The sequence below is a fragment of the Anabrus simplex genome, chromosome 2, assembly GCF_040414725.1.
Source record: "Anabrus simplex isolate iqAnaSimp1 chromosome 2, ASM4041472v1, whole genome shotgun sequence".
Classification (NCBI taxonomy): domain Eukaryota; kingdom Metazoa; phylum Arthropoda; class Insecta; order Orthoptera; family Tettigoniidae; genus Anabrus; species Anabrus simplex.
The window spans coordinates 381,534,063-381,562,059 of record NC_090266.1 but is presented as its reverse complement, the minus strand read 5'-3'; the positions used below and the strand labels follow the sequence as shown (position 1 = coordinate 381,562,059).

The window sequence follows — 27,997 nt, the reverse complement described above, 5'->3', positions numbered from 1 at the left end:
TGAACAACAGATCAAATTAAAATCCTGGGTTTAAAATAGTCCTTGTGACGTTCGGATAACGTTAAAGAAAAAATAAATATTTCTCACAAAATTGATTTACAAATGTAGAATAAAACACAACCATATAAAATTACTCATTTAAAACAGGCTTAACAATATCGAACAAAATAGATTTTACAAATGTAAATTAGACTACCTTAGAAAAGAAGCAACGGCATTATACGAGTATATCTGGAGGTTGTTCGATGAGGGTATACACTGAATGTCAACTGGGAACTGATATACCAACACAGCCAAAGTGTTAAAATAGGATCACTGTTTCTCGGTAAAGGTGACACGCAAAGAAATTGTGATTAAAGACTTGATTATCGCATGAACAGTAGGGAGAGCCATTAACTACAATGCGACCTAAGTGGCTTTTAGTTTATTTTGTCGGGAGGGATCCAGAAGCCGACATTCTAGCATTGATCGATAGAGCCACAGACATGGCTTGTGAACATATTTATATAACAACTTGAAAGGGAAAACTGTAAAGTATATTTCATCACAGCAACTAAATAGTCCGCCTCTGTGGTGTAGTTGTTAGTGTGATTAGCTGCCACCCCGTAGGCCCGGGTTCGATCCCGGCTCTTCCACGAAATTTCAAAAGTGGTAGGAGAGCTGCAACGTGGTCCACTCAGCCTCGAGAGGTCAAATGAGTAGAGGTGGATTCGATTCCCACCTAAGCCATCCTGGAAGTGGTTTTCCGTGGTTTCCCACTTCTCCTCCAGGCAAATGCCGGGATGGTACCAAACTTAAGGCCACGGCCGCTTCCTTCCCTCTTCCTTGTCTATCCCTTCCAATCTTCCCATTCCCCCACAAGGCCTCTGTTCAGCATAGCAGGTGAGGCCGCCTGGGCGAGGTACTGGTCATCCTCCCCAGTTGTATCCACCAATCCAATTACTCACGCTCCAGGACACTGCACTTTCGGCGGTAAAGATGGAATCCTTCGCTGAGTCCGAGGGAAAACCAACCCTGGAGGGTGAACAGATTAAGTGAGCAACTAAATATGTGCTGCATCCTTCCTGTGTGAAGCGAGGCAATGATTTTGACTAAGGAATGTCAAGAGCAGCTTGTCAAACTCATTCGCTGAATGGTCAGTGTTGTAGCCTGCGGTTCAGAGGAATCCGCGTTCGATTCTCGGCAGGGTCTGGGATTTTAATCGCGTATGATTAATTCTAATGGCACGGAGACTGGGGCTTGTGGTTGTTCCGACACTCTCCTCTTCATATTCAGACAACACACCACAAAAACACGCAATAGTAATTACGTCCCTCCATATAGGGTTGGCGTCAGAATTGGCATCACCGGGCGAGTTGGCCGTGCGGTCAGGGGCACGCGGCTGTGAGCTTGCATCTGGGAATCCCACTGTCGGCAGCCCTGAATATGGTTTTCGATGGTTTTCAATTTTCACACCAGGCAAATGCTGGGGCTGTACCTTAATTAAGGCCACGGCCGCTTCCTTCCAACTCCTAGACCTTTCCTATCTCGACATCGACATAAGATTTATCTGTGTCGTGCGACGTAAAGCAACTAGCAAAAAAAGAAAAGATTGGCATCCGACCGTAAAACAGGTCCAAATCCACATGTGCGAGACAGTTCGCACCTGTGATCCCACAGATTTTGGAAAAGCGGAAGAAGAACTAAATGTTGCTGCACATACGGGTAGAGAGGCGGGATATTATAAAGCTGCCAATATGTTGATGATTGTGTTATGTTTCCAGTGTTGAGCCAGGACAACTGTTCTATCCGAGAATCGAATCCAAGCCATGTGGGAATGTAGGATGAATAGCGACACTGATTTCGGTCTATAATAAGGGAAACCTCCAACTTAATTAAAAGATTGAAAAATCAGGAATACGAAGAGGCATAAGTACACAGCATTAGTACATTTCCAATGTAGGTGACCCGTAGTTTCGTAAACTGTTGAAATGTAATGAGACCAGTACGCAGAGTATCTGACGCCGGAGAGCTACAACCAAAAAGACAGCAGCAAAGGTGTGGAAGTCCAGCCCACCGAACACAGAATAATAATATTATGAAGACGCCAATACGCTGCCAGAGTTGAAGCCAGCGGACAAGCGCGGACACCATATTGGTTGGACCAAAACATTGGAGAGAGTTGCTGTAAGCAAATACAATATCTATATTGTATTTATTATAAATTTGCTATGCGACGTGCGGCTGAGGGAATGGGCTGTGCTATCTATCTTTACTGATTTTCCCAAGTACAAAGTATCTCCTAGCTAAATCATAGCCATCTGATGTAGGAAATACGACGAAGTATTACTTGCGATACTTTTAGAAATACCTGGACTCGCTATTGCTGATTCGGTAGACCTCGGCAACATTCGAGATAAGTATTGGCAACCTTTGAACACAAACTATGAATCGCCGTGAGACATCTGGCGTACACTTTACCTACTATGACTGTTGTGGTTTACACAGCAAAGCCAAAACATACAATTCATGCTAGGAACAAGATTCGCATCGAGAAATCTATATATATACAAAATAAGAGTTTTGTCTGTACATTGCTCAGAATTGGAAAATAATGGTATTTCTGTATCGGTATTGTCCACAGTAACAAGGAAATGCACTTTTTATTTTTCCGTAATGTCTGTCTGTCTGTCTGTCTGTCTGTCTGTCTGTCTGTCTGTCTGTCTGTCTGTCTGTCTGTCTGTCTGTCTGTCTGTCTGTCTGTCTGTCTGTCTGTCTGTCTGTCTGTCTGTCTGTCTGTCTGTCTGTCTGTCTGTCTGTACACGCATCACGAGAAAACGGCTGAAGAGAATTTAATGAAAATCGGTATGCAAAGTCAGGGGATGAGCCACTACAATCTAGGCCATAAATCATTTTACTCACACTGTGTGAAATGGTAGTTTAGGGGAAGGCCTAAAATTTAATTCTCAAATTTTTATATTATTAGTGGTCCTATCGATAAATACCACACAAGTGAAGTTATATAGAATTAAATTTCCGAGCATTATATATTTTTACCATACCGGCTATAAACACAGATATTCATTAATTTGTATTTTTGTTGCTTAGTTCAATTCAACGCCGAGCCACGAGAAAATGGGCTAACAGAATTTAATGAAAATCGATATATAGAGTCGGGGAATAAGAAACTACAGTCTAAGCTATAAACAGTTTTATTCACCCTGGTTGAAATTGTAGTTTAGGGGAAGGCACCTAAAATTTAATTTTTAATACCTATGTTATTTGTCCTTTCAAAAAATACTACATAACAAAAGTTATAGAGAATACAATTTCTGATCATTTAAGCTTTGTTCAGTTTTATCGTACCGATTATGTTAAGACTGGTATTTCAGAGTCGGAAGAAAACTAAACGTGAAGGAAGGCCTACAATATCGAAAGCGCATTAGATTTATCAACAATAACATTGCGTTGACCATTGTTTGTTGTGATGTTGTTTGTCTCTTATGCTGCCACTCAACTACGATAGGTGGAATTATTGCTGCACTGACTGAATGTTGGCAGGAAATAGCTGGGGAGTGAGATAACTTTCTTCTTTAGATTGAACAGTGTGCTCACTTAAGGCGGTGACTCACTTAGTGGTAGTAGTATGACCCGGTCTAGAATTACAATTTAGGCCTATTCAAAATTATAGTACCACAATTCACTAATAAACTCAAAATTCAACCCTGAAAAGAGCCGTTTCTTAAGAAGGGCTTCTTCCTCTTCACTTTTATTAAATTCTACATTAATTTTTCCAAATTAGCAGCGAAGAAAGGGTTTCTCCTCTAGCTTGGAGGAGAAATTTGCCTCCAAGTATGACAGATTTTTCCTCCGCCAGTGTAGTGAATTGAGGTTTCACGACTTATCGGGTACTCCTAGGAAACAGATTAGTAAAAGGGCACAGGTTTTGCCCTGGGACTCTCCAATATTCGACACTCCACGCCCCCTCACCCCCCCCCCCCTCCACCACCACCCTGCCCCGCCGGAAAAAGGAGGAGAGTGTTCACGCATCACTGCTGTGTGCGGGTTGGTCGTTAGATCGGCAGCATAGTACTGTTCGTTAAAAGTGAGAAAATGTGTGGTTTTTCGTTTGATTGAGTATTTCATATGAAAGCATTGCTTTTAATTGCGCCATTCCTACTGACGTCATTGTAATGGCCTATGTTCATTTCAGTTGGGAAAACCACTAAGACCGTCTTTCTGAGGATGTCGAAGGCAGGTGGAGAGTGAGTGTCTGCTATTATAATAAAAACTCCCCAACCTGATTGTGACTGATGGTAGGCAAGCGGGCCTACCATTATAATGAAAATTCCCTATCGCAGTCCTCATATGTGGAAAGACCTTTGGTGACTTCTCCGTCGCTTTTGTAAGGTAACGTTAAGAGCTATGCAATTTAATACAATTTTGCTCAAAACGTGTAAACTACCTAACCTAGAATCCTGTATACAATGTAGAATTCCGTAGCGAAGCACGGGGACATCAGCTAGTGTTATATAATATTATAAAATGTGTGTGTGACACGGTTGTTGGCTTATGATAATAAAGGTTTAGAAAATTCCTATCGATCGATCATTTTATCAATTCTATTCAGATTTCATTTCCATTCAGTTGGCAGTATTACCGGAACCAGGCTAGCTCCCTTCTTACTCCTCACCCCGGTATAAAGAAGTATAAATAAAATTTTCGCGAGTAATACATGTTTAGAGAGTATTGTTTTTAAGATTTATTTTACAGCAGAGGTGGTCCCTTACAGTTGCTCCATAAACTGTAAACTTTGTTTCACTAGACTTACCCATGGCGATATAGGACATAGTCTACCTGATGTAGAAATTTCTTTTCAATAAAAGTGGAGAACTTGTGTTAACATCTAAACAGATCAGTCGAAGACCAAATGAATTGCTTAAAGAATAAAATAATTGCGCCAGAATAAGAGACGAATGAAAAAAACACTGGCTGAACTAAGCACTATTATTGACTCTATTAAGGCTCTAATAGATAATAATTACCGGGCGAGTTGGCCGTGCGCGTAGAGGCGTGCGGCTGTGAGATTGCATCCGGGAGATAGTAGGTTCGAATCTCACTATCGGCAGCCCTGAAGATGGTTTTCCGTGGTTTCCCATTTTCACACCAGGCAAATGCTGGGGCTGCACCTTAATTAAGGCCACGGCCGCTTCCTTCCAACTCCTAGGCTTTTCCTATCCCATCGTCGCCATAAGACCTATCTGTGTCGGTGCGACGTAAAGCCCCTAGCAAAAAAAAAATAGATAATAATTATTACATCACTATGTCTATATAAACGACAGCAAAACCTGCAAGACAAGCCTTCAGCTAACAAACTACAAAAGCTGTATGACAACAGTCACTACCCTTCATTTTCTTTCTCCAAAACCATACCGGTATTCACTTGTGAGAAACCCTTTCGACAATTACATTTCATTGTATTAGAAATTAACACACTTGATTGATTGATTGATTAATTAACTAATGTATTTAAGGATTATTTTGTGTAGCTAGCCTGGTGCAAACTTACAAGGATGTTCGAGGCCTGTCGTGTATAGGAAACTGTGTATTAATGTAGTGGATGATAGTGTGTTGTGGGGTGTATGGGTTACAGGAATGATGGGTACAGCACAAACACCCAGTCCCTGAAACAATGAAATTAACCTTTACGATCCCCCCTATCCAGCCGGGAATCTATCCCGGAGGACCGAAGGTCGGATGCTTATCATTCGGCCATGGAGTTGGACAGTTCACTTAATCCAGTCTACATCTCTATGTTATATATATATATATGAATTACTTGTCGGGCTGCATGGCTAAATGCTTAGTATGCTGTCATTTGGTCCAAGGGTTCACGGGTTCGATTCCCGAACGGTCAATGGATTTTAACTTCTACTAGTTATTTCCTGTGGCTCGAGGGTTGGGTGTTCGTGGTGTCATCAGCTTTAGGGCTCCAATATTAAGTGTGTATGTTCAGTCCTCAGCCCGAATGGTGGTTAGATCCTCAAAAGCTCCACCGCTACCTGACATAGATGGCCTAAGCATCACTGAAGAGGCGTAATAGGGAAATGAGGAGTGAGGTAGTTTACCGTTGCTTTCCTCACTAAGCCGGAAGTTCATTTTACATATCAGTCTGCCAAGCCCACCGAGATGCATGCCCCAAACGACCCTATCAGCAACATTTTCAAACCATTCATAGAAGGGACTGGCTGCATAATGAATGGGGTTACTAGCATCGCTCATACCTCAGTCACTTTCATATTGTCAAAGCCAATAATAAGACTGAGACAGATCAATGAAGGTAACAAAATTGCTCTAGCCCATACCAGAAGACATGGTGCACTGTGAACACTAGGTCTAGACAACAAAGGCATCCATTATTAAGTAGGGCTCCATTATCACATACAAGCAGGTTCAGGCACCTACTGAACGGACCTACACCAGGCCTCACCGGGAGCCACACGTTATTTACTTGAATATCCGTCTTGGTTTAACAGTTTTATAATAATTAGGTGTGGTTAGTGTGGTGGATGAGAGCTTCTTTGGGTAGTATGTGATATTTAAGAACTTTCCATTACTGGGCTTGGAATCTAATTAATTCATAGGCCTACTGTGTACATTTTTCGTTGTGTATGCTAATATGTATTCATACTATTTATTTATGCCTTAATACTCATAAAAGTTTCTCAATACCGTAGAACGGGGTCAATAGGAATGCAGGGGTGAATAGGAATGATTTTCTACTACTTTTTATTTTTGCGCATCAAAGAGTAAATATAACAATGAGAAATTTTATCGTTTCAAAAGTTGGCTGCACTGATGTTGCTGTTAACATTCACTTGTTTTCCCGCTAATTCCTATCTTGATCTTAACTTTGTCTACTAAATTTGTTACTGTCAAATTATCACTTGTTTTTCTTTGTGGAAAATCTTCTTCTGGTACATTAAAACTTTTGATATCAGGTAAGTGATTTAGTATTCATTATATAATATCATGTATCTAGATAACAGCCCATATTCATTTTTTCTCTGTAATTTGCTTGTTAACTATTTGTTGTGTGTATTATCAGGAAGTTCAAAATTTTATAACTTATGGGGTGAATGGGAACAATTGTGGGCTTTAATTAAATTAGTTGTTATTTTCTTTAATGGCCTGTTTAATGGGGAATATTAACTTATATTAGTATTACAAACATAACCTTGGCAATATTTACTATTGTCCTTAACTTTTTATTTACTTCTCACTCAGTAAACGTCTTTTATTATTTCAGAAATGCCTAGAAAATACAAGCCCAAAGGGCAAAGACAATACAAGAAGTATACTCCCGAGAAAATGTCTTCTGCACTACAAGATTTGGAAAGGGGACTGTCCTACAAAAAGTGTAGTGAAAAGTTTGATATACCAGTTGGTGTTCTCCACCGTCATTTTGAATGTTTGAGAAAGGGCCAGGCAGTTAGAAAACAAGGAGGGCAGACAGTTTTATCTCCTGAAATTGAAGAACATATCACATCCAGATTAGTGACATGTTCAATGTGGGGTTATCCTTTGGATGTAACTGATTTGCGCTTGATAGTTAAAGCTTATCTTGACAGGAAGGGAGTAACTGAAAAGAAATTTAAGAACAACTTGCCGGGAATTGAATTTGCTAAAAACTTCTTAGCACGTCACAAAGAGCTAATATCTGAAAGAATGTGCCAGAACATTAAAAGATCTAGAGCTGAGGTTTCTTCGGCCATAGTCAATGAGTATTTTGACCACCTTAAGGAAAGTATTGCTGACGTTCCACCGACTCACATCATAAACTATGATGAAACCAATCTAACAGATGACCCTGGACGGAACAAAGTAATCATGAAACGAGGCACTAAATATCCAGAGCGAATCTTAAATTTCAGCAAAGCATCAACTTCCCTTATGTTTGCATGCACTGGTGCAGGGGAGGTTCTCCCTCCTTATGTCGTCTACAAATCACTTCATCTGTACGACACCTGGACAGTTGGTGGTCCTGCAGGAACACGATATAATAGGAGCCAATCAGGTTGGTTCGATGCTACATGTTTTGAAGACTGGTTGAAGTCAGTTGTAATACCATTTGTGAAGCACCTTCCTGGGAGAAAAGTCCTAATTGGAGACAATTTGTCCTCTCATTTGACTGTCGATGGTATTAGGATGTGTGAGAAATACGATATTGAGTTTGTTTTCCTTCCAAAAAATTCTACTCATCTCACACAGCCACTTGACGTCGCCTTCTTCCACCCACTGAAGGTATCCTGGAGGAAAATTCTACTAGAATGGAAGAAAAAGGAAGGGCGCTCAGCAACTTGTGTCCCAAAGGCAGTATTCCCTCGTCTTCTCAACAAACTCATGTGTGTTATAAAGGAAAACCAGGAGAAGAATATTAAATCTGGCTTTGAGAAATGTGGCATTATTCCTCTTAATCGTGAGAAAGTACTAGAACGCCTTCCAAGCACTAATGCTGTGAATGATAACACCCATGCCGACACTCGGGTAGCTGATGATTCAATCCTGTCTGTTCTTAATGAGCTGCGCTACAATGACCAGCCAAAAACACCCGTTCGGCGGCGAAAACTTAATGTTGTCCCGGGCAAGAGTGTGAAGGGAACAGACATTCATTCTAAGGATGATGACACTTCTGTAAGCAGTGGAGAAGATACTGATACGTGCAATGCCAAAAAGAGTGAAAGAAAGGCATGCAAGAGACCATTAATTATTGATACCAACAGAAGGGAACCATCCAGGTGTGACAAACGAACCAGAAATGTTGATGAAGTTTGCGTAAATGGAGAAAAGCTCGCTGGTGTTTACAGGAAACGAGACATTCAGTCTGGCGACTGGGTTGTTGCAGATTTTTCACTTCAAGTGACAGCTAAACAAACATCCTCCAAACGGACTTTGTTTATTGGAATTGTTGTTGACATTGTTTCTGCAGATGAAGTAAATGTAAAGTTCACTAAACACCTCCCAACGAAAATTGATAGTGGTAAGATGTTCAAATGGCCTGAGATGGATGACATTTGTACGCTGAATTTGGGAGCTATAATTGGTGTTGTGGATCCCCCCACAGCAGAAAGAAGAGGGCTGTTAAAATTCCATTCTGTTGACTTCAACTTATGGTGATGTTAACACTGGAAGACTTTTCTTATCACTTGTTCAAACAATGTGTTCATCTACAAATTTGTATCTCAGTGTTTGTAAATTAGTGCCAGTTATTATCAATTTTCTACACATATTAGTCAATAAACAATCTTTGTTCCTTAAGCATACCTTATGGCATGTGTATTTTGTTCCTTTCCACCCATATTAAAGGTAGAATAGAATTTTTCACAGGTATACATTTATGTTCCTATTCACCCCGTTAGCGGGGTGAATAGGAATGCTGATATTTATGTAAATAGATTTGAAACTGTGCTCCAAAATTGTTATAAAAGTACTTCACTATGAAGATCAAAGGCAGTAGCATCTCTTCCAGTGTAAAATGCTTAGTATAATTATATCAGTGAGATGACATATGAAAATAACTCAAAAAATCATTCCTATTCACCCCATTCTACGGTAATGTCCATTTATCTAATATAGGGCATGCCTGTGTATAAAAATTCCATTACTTTAGCTATACCTTGCAGATCTGCAATACGTTTCAGCTAAATATATTTTGATAATATACTGGTCTATTTGATCGCATAGTTCCGAAACTTCAAGCTGCTACGATTGATGATGATGATGATGATGATGATGATGATGCCTGTTGTTTAAAGGGGCCTAACATCTAAGGTCATCGGCTCAAGCTGCTACAATTTAAGAAAGAGTTCTGGACTGTCGACTGCCTATCATTACGACTAAGATGCTTTTCTCTTGCGTCAAATTGGAAAAAAGACGAAGTAACAACACCGAAATACCTTTGAAATGACTGAATCGCATAGGTATTAACTGGCACTGTTGATCTGGCCAATATGGCGAAGCGTGCAAAACTTGGTTTCAGCGAGCAAGTGCACTGTGGAACGCATCGCCTTCTCTATATAATTCTGTGCTCGTTGATCTATCCCAAACCATGGCCCAAAAGGAGTTTGAACAAGTGGAGTTCTAGCTCACATGGTGAGTGGGTACAGGGAATGTAATTTTCAAGATAAGCAAACTTCGTGTTCAGCATTTGAAACAGTTTTTTAAGAAATCTCCGTCATTCCGAGAGATTGTTTCGCTATAATAATAATAATAATAATAATAATAATAATAATAATAATAATAATAGAGGAAGACTTCGAGAATGAAGTACCCGGGCGCGATATTTGATATCAACATGTCTGCTGGATTGTCACAATGTATTCCAGGCGGTGTAAATATTGTACATTTTGCAAATAAACATCAGCAATTTTCAACCGAATATAGACGAAACCAAAGGAAAATCAAGTTTCGAAATTCCACAAGCAGTTGTACCTACTAGCCTACGAACGTTCCTAATATACAGAATCCAAGAAATCTGACGAGTTTGCAACCACGAGTCCACATTTTCTGTCGAGGTCACAAAACGTTTGCGATGAACAAATCACGATCACCGTGCTTAATTAGTGATAAAGGAACACACTTCTTGTGTAATTAGCACTACGGTTTCCTGCTTGATACGATTTGGTAATAAATTTACTAACGGAGATATTCATATTACTTTTAAAATGAAGTTATATGTTGAAAATAGGACTTCTTCTTTCGGGCATTTTTCCCAATTTATTAGAGTTCTAACTCGAGATGGATTTGGCCCTGTTTTATGGCCGGATGCCCTTCCTGTAGCCTACACCTTTTGAAGGGATGTATTCAGTGTTGAATGTTTCTGTGTTGGTTAGATGTATGGTGCGTTGTGTATGTATATGTGTATTGGGATAAACAGTAACACCCAGTACCCGAGTCTTACGGATTGAAAATTCTCGGTCCGGCCGAAAATGGAACCCAGGGCCCTCTAAACGTATGACTGCTATGCTGACCATTCAGCCAAGGAGCCGGACATCTTCAAAATAGGATACCAGGCTTTAATGGGTTAAGCAGAGTGTTTCCTAGAGTATTCGCACTTTGTAATGGCCCATATTGTGTATCTTTACATTATTTCCGCATCTTTTCTTCTGTTAAAAGACATGGTTCATTTACCAAGAAAAACGTAAACTAGCTTAGTTGAACTTTGCCTTTTCGCTTAAAGCGCTCTCTCCAGCTTGTGATGGTTACTAAATTTATTGTGTGCGTTGGGGCTCACATAGCGTCACGATCTCTTTCATATTTTTCCGTGTTTTATTATCTTCGATAATTGCGCTAAGTTTTACGTCTATCCATGCTGTTCCGTTTTATGTCATTCTCCTTTATAAGCCACCGTAATTTCCCGTATTTCAAAGTCTACGTTTTTTTAATTTTGGTGTCCTCATTCTCCCTTGAAAACATGACTGTGCTATTCATTCCTCAGCGGCTCTCTTCTTTCCTTCATGTCTCTCCAACCTCCCATCCAGCAGTCTCTTGCTCATTCTAACGCCTCTCCTCCACAAAACTTGTATACATCCCACAGACTTCCCAACTCACCATTTATTATTTGATAGGTCTTCACAATTTTTATAAAATACCCTTAGCATTCACTTTAGTTAGGCATGCAAGCACAAATTGTTTAATATTTTCTACAGGGCATTACCTTATAATATTAATCTGTCACCCTGCTCTTCAATATTTCAAATATTATTATTACTTTCCTGTACGGGAGTGGAAACTGGATAAACCAGGATACCTTATTCTTAAGTTGGAAGAACATGCATTAATGTAGCGAAAATGTATACTCGTACAAGCAGTTGGGAAGAATGGCAGGGGGAAAACGCACAATGAAGAGCAAACGGCCATGTTTGGAATTAGCACGGTGGGTGAAAGTGCATATAAGCGAGCTTCGGCGGTTAGGTCTTGTGAGATGAATATAGGAGGTTAGGTTACCGAGAAGCATAATGGACTCGACAATGAAGGGTAAGAGAAGCAGAATGAGATCCAAACGATGATGTTAGACTCGGCTTTTAAACACTGAAAAATGAAAGGTTTAGAATTAAACCAGTTCCCAGAGCTAGTTGCTGTTAGATAGTGAAAACACATAGTTGACATACATCGCGCCCCTGCAGCTCGTGACAGCTTGCTTCCAACGAGTTGACTCATATTAGTTGAGGTCGCTTATTGTCATATCGTCTGAGTTAATTCTGCCCTCTGCGTGGAGCGCAGATCGTCCTGCTTAAATACAGCGATCATGGTCTGCTTTGGTGAGCGCACCGGGTAGGTCGTGTCAACAGCTTCCCGCAAGTGGTTACGTATTTGACTAGGACGAACGGAACACAGTGCAGCATGCGTCATATTTGTTTGTGCTACGAATCTAGTAGTATTTCAGTTATTTACTACAGTATCTTATACTTAAGGGGAACGTCTTTTATTGATGGACGGTGGAACATACGGGGAGGGAGGCCCTCCCCCTATTCAACCGAACAATGCCATAGATGATCTTACCACGCCTTCTTTACATTCTAAAGTGAAGGCAGCTCTCCTCATACTCAATGAATACCAGCATTACGACGTAGACATGGAGCTTCGAAGGAATACTGTCTAGAAGCGTCCGATGGATCACCAGCCAAACAACAAAGAAAAAATTTCGCGACAACCACTTCTGAATTACTAGGTAAACACATAACTTTGCTCTCATCAGAAAAACTTCCGAGTACAGTTAACACGCGCCTTTCCCCCTATACGCACAACAAAAAAAACAATGTATACAAGGGCGATTCTCCTGGCCCTTTCTATATTTACGTAGATGGTACGGCAGGCAATATTGGAAAATTTCATCTCATGGGACTAGGGAAATTGCTTTACAGTAATATGCCAACAATTAGGTCTAGCATTTTGAACATCAGCCCCATTGAACGGAACAGAATGAAGATTGACTTAAAAACAGCTCGAACTGCTAACTTACTACTAGTCTCCCCTTTTTGCTGAGAAACCATTGCAAGCTTATGTTGCAGCTCATGTACTTACTCGCCAAGGAATTATCCGTAACGATGATGTCAGTCTAGGTGACGAAGACCTACAAAACATCTGTTCCCCCATTAGCATTCTCAGGGTACGGCGTATGATGAAGAAAATCCATCGAAGAACACACAAGAGAGTATCCCTCTTCAAACATGTGTAGTACAATTCGATTCCCAGTTTCTTTCCGGTCAGTGTGTCTATTTACGGTATGCGGTGTGAGGTCACCCCATACGTTGCTCATGTACGCCAATGTTTTATATGTTTACGGTTCGGCCACACTCAGCTGTACTCTCGTTCAACGGGAAGATGCGCCAAATTTGGTAATCAGCATCCTGTAGCACAGTGCTCATCCTTGCAATAAGTGTGTGTACATTGTAATGGTGCACATATTTTAACAAGTAAAGATTGTCCAGAATACTCTAACAGCAGAAGGTGAAGGAAATATCAGCTACACGGAATATTCCTTTCAAGGACGCAATCAACGTTTTGGAACACCAACTCTACGCAAAGGTAGTGGAATCAACTCTTCCCATCGATGATGAACGGACCTTCCCCTCGCTCCCAACGCAGCACTCTAACACATTCACTGCCTTCAAAAAACAGCGCCTTACCCCACCACCTATCTCCCGTGCTTAAGAGCAACCGCCTCTGTTTTATTACCCTCGTGAACTTCAACAAGGCCCCATCAGACAAAACCCCCACACACCTCAACCTCACCGTTTTCCCTCCCAAATGAACGTGGATAACTCTGTTTCAAAGATTAATTCTCCTTTTATGATGAATGTCTTAATATCCAATGTTCAAATCTTATTATACATATTTTACGAGGAATATCCTCATCTTCGACAGACCCTCCAACGTATAAATAAGTTTTTTAAATGATTTCTCGGTGCATTAACAATGGCAGTTAATCTAAAAATATTAGAGTGGAACGCTAATCCTTAATAGCTTACAAAGACAATTTATTAAAGGATATTCATGACCGGCAATTTTTTCTGTCATTGCCATATCTGAAATTTGGACATCTCCAGGTTTGGAGGTGCGGTTTAGATATTTCAGAGTGTACAGAGATGATCGTGTGGATTGTTACGGTGGAGCAGCTCTCATTATTTCCTCTCAAGTACGACATAAGATGATCCCACTGAACTTTAGACAAGTGCCGTCTTTCCAGGCCGTAGCTGTACGGATATACTTGCCTCCCGAGCCTTTTACACTGCCCTCCTCGATGTGTGATTGAGCTTAACGAATGGTACACTCTGCTATCACAACTCGACCCGCCACACTTAATATGCGGAAACCTTAATGCACATTGTGAAGCCTGGGGTTGTGCGTTCACCGAAGCTGCGGGTACTGCCCTACTGAATACTCTCGACGAATTTAACTTTGTCATTTTAAATGATGGATCTCCAACTCTCATCCCTCGACTTTCACAGAGTCCTTCCGCTGTTGATGTTGCATTGTGCTCTACTTCTCTCTTGAACATAGTGTCCTGGAAAACATTGCCGTGTGTCATAGTTTCGGACCATTATGCGATTGAAATTTTGTTGCATACTCTTTATATCTCATTATGCACTATTTACCCATCCACTAAGTGGAATACAAAACTTGCAGACTGGTACTCTTACACTTCTAAAATTTTGAACGATCTCCAGTTATTGTGGATTCCGTTAACCCCGTTAAAAGTCTATACTGATTTCCTGAAAATAATAAATTCTGCCGCCCTACTTTCAATAACTGAAAAATTACTCATTCACTCTTAAAAGAGAACCTACAACTCCTTGGTGAGACTGAGGGTGTTCATCGATGATTGCAAAACGTAAGCAAGCTTTTAACCATTACCGACACCAACCTACTAGGAATACTTATGCGTTGTACCTACAGACGAATGCCAAAGTGAAACGTGACTTGAAACAGCAAAAACGTCAAATCTGGAGGAGTTTTTGTGAACGTATTAAAAATGATACCCATCTAACTAACATATGGTTGCAAATCAGAGGCCTCCGGACAGATAGCCACACTACATTTTTTCCGCCCAACATTGCAGAGCTGGGAGAACAGCTTGTTGACATTATTGCACCTCTGTTTGTGCCTCAACCCATAGATACAATGGATGACGTCTACGATGATCCCAATCACTTCCCCACACGACCCTTTACATTACATGAGTTTCAGCGGGCCTTTAAAGAATGTAAAAATACTGCTCCAGGAAAGGACAACATACAGTATTCCATTCTTAGTAAATTGCATCTCTCGGCTCAAATTCCTTTTGTCCAGATTTTTAATTCCATATGGACACATGACCCACTACCTGAAGACAGGACTACTCAACTAGTGGTACCCATATTAAAGCCCGGTAAGGATCCTCAAGATGAAACATCCTACCGACCAATAGTTTTATCCTCTTGCGTGATTAATACACTAGAACGGGTGGTTAAAACTGATTGGAGTGGTTTCAGAAACACTACAGGTTACTGCCTGTATCTCAACATGGATTTCGAAGAGGACGTGCAACCATGGATCATCTCAGCATACTCACCACTGACATCGAGCGTACTTTCCAAACTCGGAATTATCTGGCCGCACTTTGCTTGGACATTGGTTCTGCTTATGATATTTGGACGTATCTCTACTGCTGCGTAAGTTAGCAGCATTGAAACTACCAAGAACCCTTAACTTCGGGATTGCGACTTTGATTAAAGAACGCACTATATACGTTCGGAACGGACCTACTTTTATTTGACCGCGTACATTATCTAAAGGCCTCCCACAGGGCAGTGTATTTAGCCCCTTATTGTATGCTATTTACACCTCTGATTTGGACGCAATATTTAGTCCCGCCATCCGTGTCTTGCAGTATGCTGATGACGTCTGCATTTGCACTCTTCAATTAATTTGACAATTATTCTTCAGCGTCGGCACGCAGCGTCACAATATCTTCAAGAATGGGCTACACAGAGTGGACTTGCACTTTCTCCTTTAAAATCATCAGTATCTATATTCACCAAAAAGAAACTGGTTCTTCAGTCTCCTACAGTTCAACTTGTACCATATTCTTTTCCTGTGAAGTCTACTAACTGCCTCTTGGGGGTGCATTTGGATAGCAAACTAACTTTGAGTGGACATATTGCTTACATCCAGATACGGGCACTGCGTGCACTCAACGTCCTTCGTTTCTTAACCGGCAATTGGTGGGGCTCTGCTTCCGCCTCTTTGCTAATTCTTTACCGTTCCTTGATACGGGCCGTTATTTACTATGGCAGTATGTTTTACAGCAACGTTCCGAAGTATGTTCTGGAGAAATTAAATGTCCTGCAATTTCGTGCTCTGAGAGTATGGCTTGGTGCTATGTCGTCAACGCCTACAAATGCTCTACAGGTCAAAGCTCATGAACTACCCCTGTACATGAGAAGGAAACTACTGGCAACACAATTTCTCCTTCAACGTTGTACTCTGGAGAATCACCCGTTATTCAAGAGCTTACACATACTGCATAACCTGTATGGAGAATATCATGGAAAACAACCACGTCCACTTCTGGAATGATTCAGAGAACTGAAGATCTATATACCCTTGACTTCGAAGTCCCACACAATTCCGGCATTCCAGTTTAACTACGCCTCATCGATATCTCCATCTTCCACATATTATGTTCCGAGGTACCTACCAGAAAAACCTGCTCCAAATAAACACGTAATTTATTTTATTGAATCTACCTGGTCAGACTACATCCACATTTATACTGACGGTGCAAAGTTAAGAGATTCAGTTGGTTTTGCATACTTTTGCGTGCAAACACAGGAATATGGTCATTTTTCTATTCCCGTTGAAGCTTCCATCTACACTGCTGAACTTGTCACCATCCGGGAGGCACTGTATTACTCAAAATCAACAAATTTTCATAAGATACTTATCATTACAGATTCTCAAAGTGCTATTAGGACATTAGGATATCCTCGAAGAAATATACGAACACACTCCTACAGCTATGAAATATTAGAATTATCGTCTGTCATGAAATCGCGCGGAAAATGTGTGTAATTTTTGTGGGTGAAAGGGCACTCAGGACTTCCATACAATGTTCTAGTTGACAGTCTGGCCAAAAAAGGCGCACACACTGGCTTATTTCTTTCATTACGCCTCTTCTGTACTGTTTTTATGTAACTAGCAGAAGGAAAACGTATGTTGAATGGACAGATCTGTGGAACAGGACTACTCAACACAAAGGACGATACTCTGCGTGCATTCAGCCAGCTATCGCACACAAACCATGGTATCAAGACGTTACATGGGCTAGAGGCTAAGTAACTACCATCATTAGGATGAGAGTTAACCATGCTTCATTCCCCGCTCTCCTCAACAGGATTTTAGTCCTCCAAGCGCAAGAAACACTGAAGATGTGAACCACATCATTTCGAGCGCAGTAGAACTGTGTCCTTTCGCAGAGAATTGTTCACTACCCTTGTGCACCTTCGGGTTCCCTAACGCACACATATTCAGCTATTACTGGCAACTGGAGACTTACGTATGTTTAGTGGAATTTCAACATACTTGACAACAACTGGTGTAAATGTCTAAAGAACCAAGAGTCTTTATTTCAAGTGTGCTTTGCTTTCCTTTTTGCTCTGTTCTAGGTCTTTTCTGTTATTTTATATGTCTTTTAACTTGTTCTCCCCCTTTTCCGTCCTATTTTATGTAACATTGTTATCATTGTACATTGTTGATGGCCAAATGTCCTACGGACGAAGGTCATAATAAAAAAACAGTGATGAGTTAGCGCGTTGACTTTGACTGTAAGATCATTCCATGTTAAGAAAACAGTATTGCTCTTTTGACTACAGGGTCATATCGAACGGCTCTGCTCAACAGCATCACTGGAAAATGTTGTCACGATTTTTTTTCAAATTCGGTACTTTAATTCAAGTTAAAATTGGGAAGAAATTAAGCTGAACATTATTTTTATGGGATAAAACATCAAATATTACTGTACCATGCGATATGGCTGATGGATGGAGACTTTTGAACTTATATACTCCGACGACAAGGGCTGGAGAGGCACTTGGGCAGACTTTCACTCAGACACTCTTGGAAGGACACTCTTACGACGATTCTACGTCTGCACATTGGAGAAGATCTTAACTTAGTTCACTTCCAATCTGAGTAGTATACTACTCAAAAGTTACTCTCATTGGGACCTGTTATCTCAATGACGAGAGGTAAAGTCAACGGGAGACCGGTTTTGACTGGTATAGGGCAGGAGAGATTTTGTTATGAATTTAGTTGCGCTACATTTCGGTAATGCGGAAGAATACTAGTGTATTCTCTCCATGAGGGTAACCCAAAGTGGTTTTGTTATTAAAATTAGGACTCATTACGACTTTATGTAAGGAGTTTAGTAGGAAGTGTTAAAGGCAGGAAAGTCATAGTACAACTAGTGTACTATGCACAAAGCAGAAGTAGGACTGGAATCCACAACAAGAGATGAAGCCGCCTGTACGAGAGATCCATCAATCATCAACTACTACATAGATCGTATCCAGATAAGAGTCTACAAATGGTGATCTAATGGCATAAATTACTGCAAGTCTACGCGTTACAATTCATGTTCTTAGAGTTTAATTCATTAAATTTGTCTTTTGCTTCCGTAAGTTCAGATTCTGTTAATACGCCGTTACGTCACGTTCTTCATCCTAATAAATAGCTGTTTTAATTTGTATTTTCTGAAAGTATTATTAATGATCCTTAACTTTCAAGTTAGTGTACTTATTGGTTAGTGTCCCGTCACCCTACCCCTGGGAGTTTTTGGAGTCTCATTACGTATTATCATTATTAATTACAAACTATCGTTTTCAAGCCATAAGCTTGAAGGCTAGCGCCCATAGGATATTGTTTATGGAGAAACAATGAGATCTCATATATTTATATTAAAGTGGCCTGCCACGTCATAATTTTGTCACACATCTGTGGGCAGAGTGGGTACGTCACACTTGTAGGTTCATAAGAGCTATACTCTTTTCTTAACATGGAATGATCTATAGTCTGAAGTACAGCATAAACCACATATGTTTATATGAATATGACGATAATACTTGATATAATACACATTCCGTTTCAAACGTACCTGCTTATGGCACCAATAATAAGTTATAGCGGAACTACGTATTAGATGTCAATATAGAGAATGAATTTCTTCTTGAATAGTTGGAAAATGCTTACTTTTTTTGACTATTAAACACGTTTCCTATAAAAGTGTCACCTTGCTATAGCATAATCCAAAAAAACTAGGTTGAGTTGGAGGTCATCGGTCACTCATTGGATCCATTCTTATTCTACAAATAACCAGTGCATAAAGTTTGATGATATAAGAACACTGGGGGACGCTAATTATTCACAGCACAAATGAGTACAAAAGTAAAATGCAACAGCCTTACAAAACAAACATTGTGCGCTAATAGGCCTTTTACATTCTTAGGGATAATCGCACAACTTTTCTCGATGGTTTGCTGGAATTTCTTTGAGTAGACGCAGTTTGTATGGATAGGTTTCGATTATATGTTCGTTGTCTTGTCACTACTGAAGTGAATCCGGGCTGACACTGGCAGTGCGGCTACCACACGTACCGAATACCACATGGCGCGCTGATATCAAAACCCAGGCTTACGAGCAATAACCATCCCTGTAATCAATTCTACATACTATGGCAGGGCCTCTCAGGGTGCATGCGCGTGGTGCATGCACTGTGCACGGTGCAAAAGACGACTTCGCTTGGTTGACCAGAGTGCAGACCCCCCCACTCCTCTCTCCCTACACCTGTCTCCCCGTTCGGCCTGTCTCCGCGTTCCTCACCTTCACTGCTGTTTCTCCCCCACTGTGAAATGTTTACGTGTGGTGAGCGGAGACGCACAGTTGTATGGGACAAGGTTACCAGTGTTATTAAAAAAATCAAAAAAGTGAATTAGAAATACACATACATGTTTGATAGGAATGTAAACATAATTTTTAAGAAATGCAGAACCCGTAACCAAAATGAAAATGCTACAGTACTGGAACAAACCTCATTTGTGGATATAGAATGCTCTTCTTCAAGCTGTTTCAACTTCCTTAATTCTTTCTCTCTGACGTCTCCTATGATTTCACAATAATTTTCCGAATGTAGTCTGTTGTAGTGTCTTTCAATAGACGATTTTCTTACGCACGTAATTATCGTCCCACAGATTAAGCATTTGGCGTTATCGTCACGACAAACAAACAAACAAAAAAAATACGGAAGTTACCAGTTCGATTGAAATGGACTTTCGGAAGTCTTTGCTTTCTTCGAAACAGGTTGCTCCATTATTATGTTGTTGTCGTGCGCTTATTTATTTCACTGATAAACACGTCGTCTACCACCAAACGCTTCGTCGCTCTCAGCACACTACACCATCCGAGTCAAGCCGAGTTGAGGCGAAGCGCAAAGAGAATGAGTAAGAGATGACTCTCAACGTTATTTTTCACTTCTGTACGCAACGGCTGCGCAAAGATCGCCAGGAATCGCACGCTAGCGCCCCTGACGAGAGCAGGGCTGAACTAAAATTACCGGGCGGGCGATTTAAATCGTTTAGCGCGCGGAGGGTACCCAGGTTCTCGCCCCCCTCCCCCCCTCTTAAATATTATATTAAATCTATGTTTTCGTTTTTTATTTCTTTTATGTTTTTCTTTCATTTCCTTTTCTTTCTTTCCTTCGTTCTGTTACCTTTTTCTGAAATTCTGCATTCTGAACAGTGATACACCTGGAGGTTGGCCTGTGCTTTATTGTTATTAACAATAATTTTTTTGCTGGAGAAAAGAAGCTTACCAGATTGTGCTGCTTATTATAATTATTTGATTTATGGAGCTATATTTTATTTTTACTAATTCACAAAGCCACGAAGGATGGGAGTGACTGGCCTTGCCTATGCTGCTTTTTTTTTTGTTTCTGCTGAGGGAAAAGGAAGCTAACTCACAAAGGGAGGAAGGAAGTGTCCAGAAGGTGAGTGGGATTGGCAATCCTTATCTCAGATTAAGACCTACAACAGAAATAGACACTAACATCCCCTCGTACATCAGTCCTCTTTAACACTACTTAAGCCAACCGTAACAATCAATAGTATCAAGATATGCTACTTATGCAGAAAATAAAATATAAATACAATGTAAGAAAGAAAACCATACACAGGAACCAAAATGATTAAAGCAAACTCATATGATAAGGAGGGAGTTTGTAGGATTCAAAGGTAAATTGAAATGAAACATGATCTTTTGATTTATGGAGCTATATTCTACCTACTATCCACAGTGTTACAGGTATAAAATGGTGTAGAAATTTGCACAAAAGTTTTAGTGATCATAGTATATCATAATCTCTTGACATTACATGCAGCAGTGTTAATCATCAATTAATATTCATCAGCCAGAAAACTATTCAATACAACACAAATACAAAATCATTCATTTATGAAAGAACGACTGGAACTGACAAGTTACAACATAATACTTTTCTCTCTTATTGCAGTCTAACGTTGCATTGACATGTCAAAAGTTTTCAGCAACACCATTTGTAGCCTATTTTCCCAAGGAACTTACTATATGATATATCTTTCAGTCTGTCAAATGAGGCACCTAGGGCCACACACTGAGAAATATTGAGATTTTTGCTTCTTTTGCATCTACTAGAGGATGGCAAATCTCTGGCAGAGTAGTGTTTGAAGAAACCAAGACATGATAGCACATACCCTGTTCCTACATATTGCATCAAAACACAACATATCATTCAATCAGTCATCTGCATTTAGATGACAACCAATGTCAAGCTACAAAATTGTGTGCATCCCTTGTATTCATTGATCTGCACTATTTACAATAGTTAGAAATGTTCTATTTTGTGTGACAGTAGGATATATCTAAATTTTTCTGGTACATGGAAAAGGATGGAATCATGAATACATTTGTGAGTTTAAAAGACAAGAGAGCGCTTACAGATTCTGTGATTGTTCCCTCATACAACATGCAGGAGGTACAAATAATGCTTCCTTTCAGTCCATCCGCAGGAGAGGAGTTCCAATAAATTGACAGAAATATGTAGCATCAGGATCTACGTACAATAATATGGCAGCTGATCCAGCACAAAACATACCCATGCCAAGTCACAACATAGCTCCACCTATTAAGAGCTACATCCAAGGAATTGTTTGATAATTTAGTACAGTATTATGAACAATATGCTGCTACCTTCCACAACATTACGGTGTGCAAGGGACTGTGCTGTGACCTACACAAAATTCCAGTTGAAGACAGTGGAAACTCACTTCAGACAGTGCCATTTGTATCTACTGTACAATGAAGGCAGAAATCTATGTCGGTGGTTGCAGATAGGCTGATCTGTGGTATGATAACATGCACTCCAACCGGCCAACCAAGCAGAGGAGGGGTGGCCACGGTTCCACCATGTTTCTACACCTCTGCATTTGGGACACAGAAACGGGCTGTTCCCCTACCACTGGCTGTCCTGAGAATGGTTTTCCTTTCACCTGCAGTAAGGCGAATGATGGGACAGTTCCTAGTATATGCCATGGCCACCAAACATCTTGCCCTCACCACAAATCTCCTTGCTTAAGATGATGATGCTTGTTGATTAAAAGGGCCTAACATCTAGGCCATTGTTTTAAGAGAAAGTACAACTAGGCAACCACCCCCAATATATATTAGTAATCGGAGAGAAGAAATAGAAGGGGGCCGACACTAGGAATAATGATGGTATCGGCTAAGGAAGACCAGGGCCATGGAGGGTTTGAAAATAAATCTCCCTAAGCCTCCATACATAATACAATCAGGAGCAGAAAAGAACAGGTGGTGATCAAGGTAGATCAGATAGGATAGATGAAAGTGCGGTGCCTGGCACAAGTAAGCGGAAGCAATGTCAAAATTCAATTAAGGGCTCCGTGGTCGCCTACCCCAGATCCCAAGTGCAGAGCGCACATGGGATCCCTTTTAGTCATCTCTTACAGCAGGCAGAGGATGTCGTGGCTGTTAGTCTACTGCCCCTACCCACAGGGGGACAACTATTATAAGGCTAGTTGCTTTAGGTTGCACCAACTCAGATAGGTCTTATGGCGACAATGGGACAGGAAAGGCCTAGGAACGGGAAGGAAGCAGCCATGGCCTTAATTAAGGTACAGCCCCAGCATTTGCCTGGTGTGAAAATGGGAAACCACAGAAAACTATTTTCAGGGCTGCTGACAGTGGGGTTCGAACCCACCACTGCACAAGCGCAATTTCATGGATGCATGACCCCACTGCACAGCCTCCTTGCTGGGTGTTTTGTAAAACAAAATTAAATATATTGATAAACAATCATTAGCATTCACAAATTGAAATTGTTTAATCTGAATGTAAAATGAACATTAATAACATTAGCACCAGTGTTCTCCCCAGTAATGTTTGTCAGCTGGGTGGCAAGAATGAGTAGGCAGGTGGGGAATACTATGTAAAACTTCAATATGAAAATAAATTTCAATTCGTTCCCCTCAGGGTGTTAACAAAAATATCAGACAGGTAAACATTAACTGCACAATTGAACTATTTGAATGTTATCATCACAAACAAGATATAACAGAGTAGGCCTACTTTGATCTTCTAGTGTTCTATAGCTCCTTCCAAATCATGTAACAGTGGAGTTAGGCCTCCCACTCAGTTGCTGTGGGCACGTGGACTGCCATACAGGTTTGTGATGTTATGCGGAACAGAGGGCTCGCATGTGATTCCACGCTAATCCAGACCCCAGCTCGTGACTACGTAGTGGCCAAGCTAAACATTTGATCTCCGATGTAATTGATGAAATTTTGCTAATGATTTATCATTTAAATTCACAGTTTTATAGTATTTATATGTGAAAGCAGGAGCAGCAGGAGTGGAGGTCATGGTAGTAACAGCAGCAGCACCATTACCCATAGCAGTAGCAGTAGTAGCAGCGGCAGGCATGGAGATGGTGGTGGCAGCAACAGCACCGGTGGTAGTAGGTAGTAGTAGCAGAAGCAGTAGGGGTGCAGGTGGTGTGAGCAGCAGCAGTCATAGCAGCGGAAGGACTTGGCCGTGGACCAGCCTTGTGTCGAGGCACACCTATATGAAAAAAAAACACACACACACTAAGAATGGTATAACGGTATATGCTGATGACCTACATAAAGGTTCTCAGAACAAAGATGATCTTTAAGCAACTGTGGTCAGGCTTGAAAAATATTCTGAAGACAACAAAGTTAGCGGAACCTGGGACACATTTTTTTAAATGGATGAAATTGTTGAAATTTGAATTCTGGCATAAATAAATTATATTAACCATCCTCTAAATAACAAATGTGGTTTTGTGCCGCTGTGACTGTTTTTGACGTAGTTACGGTCGTTTTTAAATGGTTCTGCACGGTCATTTAATTATCAACCACACCTCCTCTCCTCTGTATGCTCGGCTATCCGTGTTCCTTCTGTTACCATTAATTCCCTCTTTACAGTAGCATTGAGATTATACTATTTTTTAATATTGCAATATATACTGCCAACTGTTAGCTATGTTATGAACTACTTCATCCTACAATTTAGTCAACCATGAAGGAACTACACTTGGGGGAAGGGGACCTGGAAGTTTGAAGGAAGCAACTACTGCGAAGCTCACAAATGATTATTGGCAGGCAATATGTGCAAATATTCCCTCTGTAGATAATATGAAATCTGCAATATGTGCCACACTATACTATTACTCCTCCACAGAAGAAGATCCTAAGCATAAGAAATGCCCCCAAAGACCTGAATCATGGTGCTTCTACAATAAGAGTATCGCAACTGGACAAACCCCTCAAAGTCACAAAAATTGTCAGTTCAGTTCACAATTGCAATGCTGCTGAAAATTTTCTCTGTATACCAAAGGCTGGCATCAACTGAACTTCTGTCTAGATGTTGTAAAGGGGATACTCAAATTGCCAATGAAAGTCTTCATGCATGTATGTGGAAAAAGTGCCCATTGGCGCCCGCAAGGGAGGGGGGGGCAAGGGGGCGTATTTGCCTCCCCTGGAATTCTAAAAATGTTGATGTTCAATTGTTTAATATCATACCAGATTATTTCATAAACTGAAATTACTGACAGTCATCTAGCATCTGTTATAACCGGAAATTTCTGTAAACAATTTAATGTTGCTGACGTTATATTGGTGTTTATATTCAAGAAAATTGTTGATGTGCCCCCCCTTGGAAAAGATCCTCCGGGCGCCCATGAGAAGAGACCTTTGTGTCCTCAAAACGACTTGGAATAGCTGTTTCTAATGCAGTTGCAGAATACAACATGAGATGTAGTGCAACACAAGAAATGAAAATGGCTGTAAGGAATTATAAACTTTCACCAGCATCCACCAAACTTGCCACACAAAGAGATGAAAGAAGAAAATTTCACAGTCAGCAGTCAGTCACCCAACAAAAGAAAACAGCCAGGAAAAACTGAAACTCCTAAAGGTACACAGGGATGAAGCCAAGAAGAAGCAGGAGGGTAGGAGTTATAGTGCTGGTGAATTTTAAGAGATTTGGAAAGGCCATTATGAAAACTTTTAATGGTTTTAGAACTAAAATTCATTTAACTCAAAATACCATTTTTTGTAACCTGCACTGTTCCATGCAGATCAAATCTAAACCTATATTTGCCAAAGTTGGTATGTAGCTTCTATGTGACCTACCAAGAAAATTGTAGGATAGATTTTTCATTCTTCTACAATATACTCATTTTATGAGGCAAAATGAACAGAAAATTAGTGGAAAATTACATATAAAATACAATTACAAACTTGAAACAGGAGTTAATTAAGCGACATAGGGTGAATTGAAAATTCCATCCTTGAGTTTTTTTATGTTATAAGGAAGAAGTTTTCAAACTCTCAGGTAAAAATCCATCCCACAGGGAACTTTTAGAAAGTTGCCTGTTTTGCGAGCATCATAAACACAAAGTACATCATATCTCATAAACTAATAAGGATATTTAGCTGAAAATAAGATATGTTATTTCTATAATAGTCCTACATATTCCACAACAGTTTCATTGTGATTGCTCAAAAATTGTGGAAAATAAAAAAATGTGTACCAGGTTCCCTTAAAATGAACCTGGACAAAACGGTGCAAATGGTTTTCAGATAAAGAGGGAGTTAATATAGCGAGCTCAATTAAATACCTCACCATCACAATTCAGCTAACGTAAAGCCACTGATGGATTATAAAAATTATAAAATTTGCACATTTCTGCACTATTCTGTTAATAATAAATGTTAGGCCTGTAAGAGATGTACCAATTTCAACTTACAGGTACGGCAAGACCAGGTGTGACAGGCATTATAGTAAATTTCATTATGAGAAGCGAGGTTCCCCCTCATCTGGCACTGATGAATTTATCATCATTACCTCTGGAGAGCAATTTGAAATGAAACCCAGGAAAATTTGATAGGTCACAGTACTGTGAAATTAATAACAACGACTACTACTACTACTTACCTCTTTCCGGGACAGTATCTTTATACAGCAACCTTGATAGCGGTCCTGGATAGCTCGAGTGGCGAAAGTGCCTAGAACACACAGTGCGGTTCTTCAGCTGCTTCGGAGGAAGCTGCCGCAAGCATTCGACCCCCCACAACGTCCAACCACTCTCTGCAAATATCCGGTCTACCAACAGGGAAATGATGAAATAAGATTCCCTGTTGCTGGCCTTCTTTGCTATCTGTGTAAATGCCACAGATCTGACACGTTTCGTGCATGGTCTGAGACATGAAAGGAAATAGAAGAAAGTAATAAAGGACACTGTATCAGTTTATATTTTTACTGCTAATTTCAATACCCTCAAAATGATAGTGGATTATCATAAATAATATAACATTACATCAACAGAATTTTAAGGTGTCTGTTTCAAGTAGACTTATGTAACCACCATGCAAAAAGGTAATAAAACAGCGACAGCCAAAAAGAAATTTTTGGGAACATGAGCAGCTATCAATCATCAACTTAATAACTACTTAACCTCCTGCGGCCTACTATCCTTTTAATAGGATTTTGTTTTAAAAATAGAATGGAATATCCCGCAAACAATATTCAAACGTTAAATAAAATAAATAGCAAATTTAGGACTAGGCGAATATGATTCAATTTATCCGAAAGTCATTTGCCTTGGTGTGGTATATTTTCATGTTCTGGCCTCAGGAGATTAGTAAAACAAGAACCATAAGGATGCTTACCTCAAATATCTTGTACTTTTTCTTCAAACACGAAAACGAAGATAACAGATAAATGCATACAAATCAAAGTGAAGCAAAGTGTCACAAACGTGGTCGTCCCACGTGGTCCAAGTTGTCAAACTCAAATTGACCAATAGCAATCGGGAGATGTTTCTACCAATAGGAGCTGCCGTATTCGTCACGTGGGCTTACGGTGAGTGACGTGATGTACAACAGCGCGCCCCCGCGAGTGCAGGGCTAAAGTATTCAGTCTGAGCTGGGCCCTCGGAAGGGTAGGACCTATGCGGGTGACATACCCATGGCGAAGCGTACCGATGCACAGTGCACAGAGCCTATGCACCGTGCTCTGCACGCGTGAGAGTTTGGGCGTTTGAGAGGCCCTGTACTATGGCATCGCAGCTGCATTAATATTTAGTGATGCACTGTTACGCATTGTGACAGCCGCCCTATGTCTACAAAATGGAAAGTAAAATACTGTTTGCATTCACACCTTGACTCAGGTATTCCCCAGCCACACTTAGAGAAGACGATCGCCTAAAATTTCTGGGTCGCACGTGGGAATACCGGCCAATCGTAGACCATAATTAAAAGCATTTACTGCAGACTCCTCACGTGCGCAAACAAGTAAATCGTTTAACACCAAGGTATTCTAAACCGTAATGAGCAACAACTGTTAA

General features: G+C 40.4%; 1 long non-coding RNA gene across 1 annotated transcript; it reads right to left on the bottom strand.

The window, feature by feature from the left end:
* Positions 1–24,109: 24,109 nt before the first annotated feature.
* On the bottom strand, positions 24,110–27,613 carry LOC137498352 (uncharacterized). The gene is made up of 3 exons (XR_011017753.1): positions 27,321–27,613; positions 26,587–26,849; positions 24,110–24,186 (listed from the first exon to the last, which is right to left on the bottom strand). It is a non-coding gene; the product is annotated as an uncharacterized lncRNA (long non-coding RNA).
* Between the last annotated feature and the right edge of the window lie 384 nt (positions 27,614–27,997).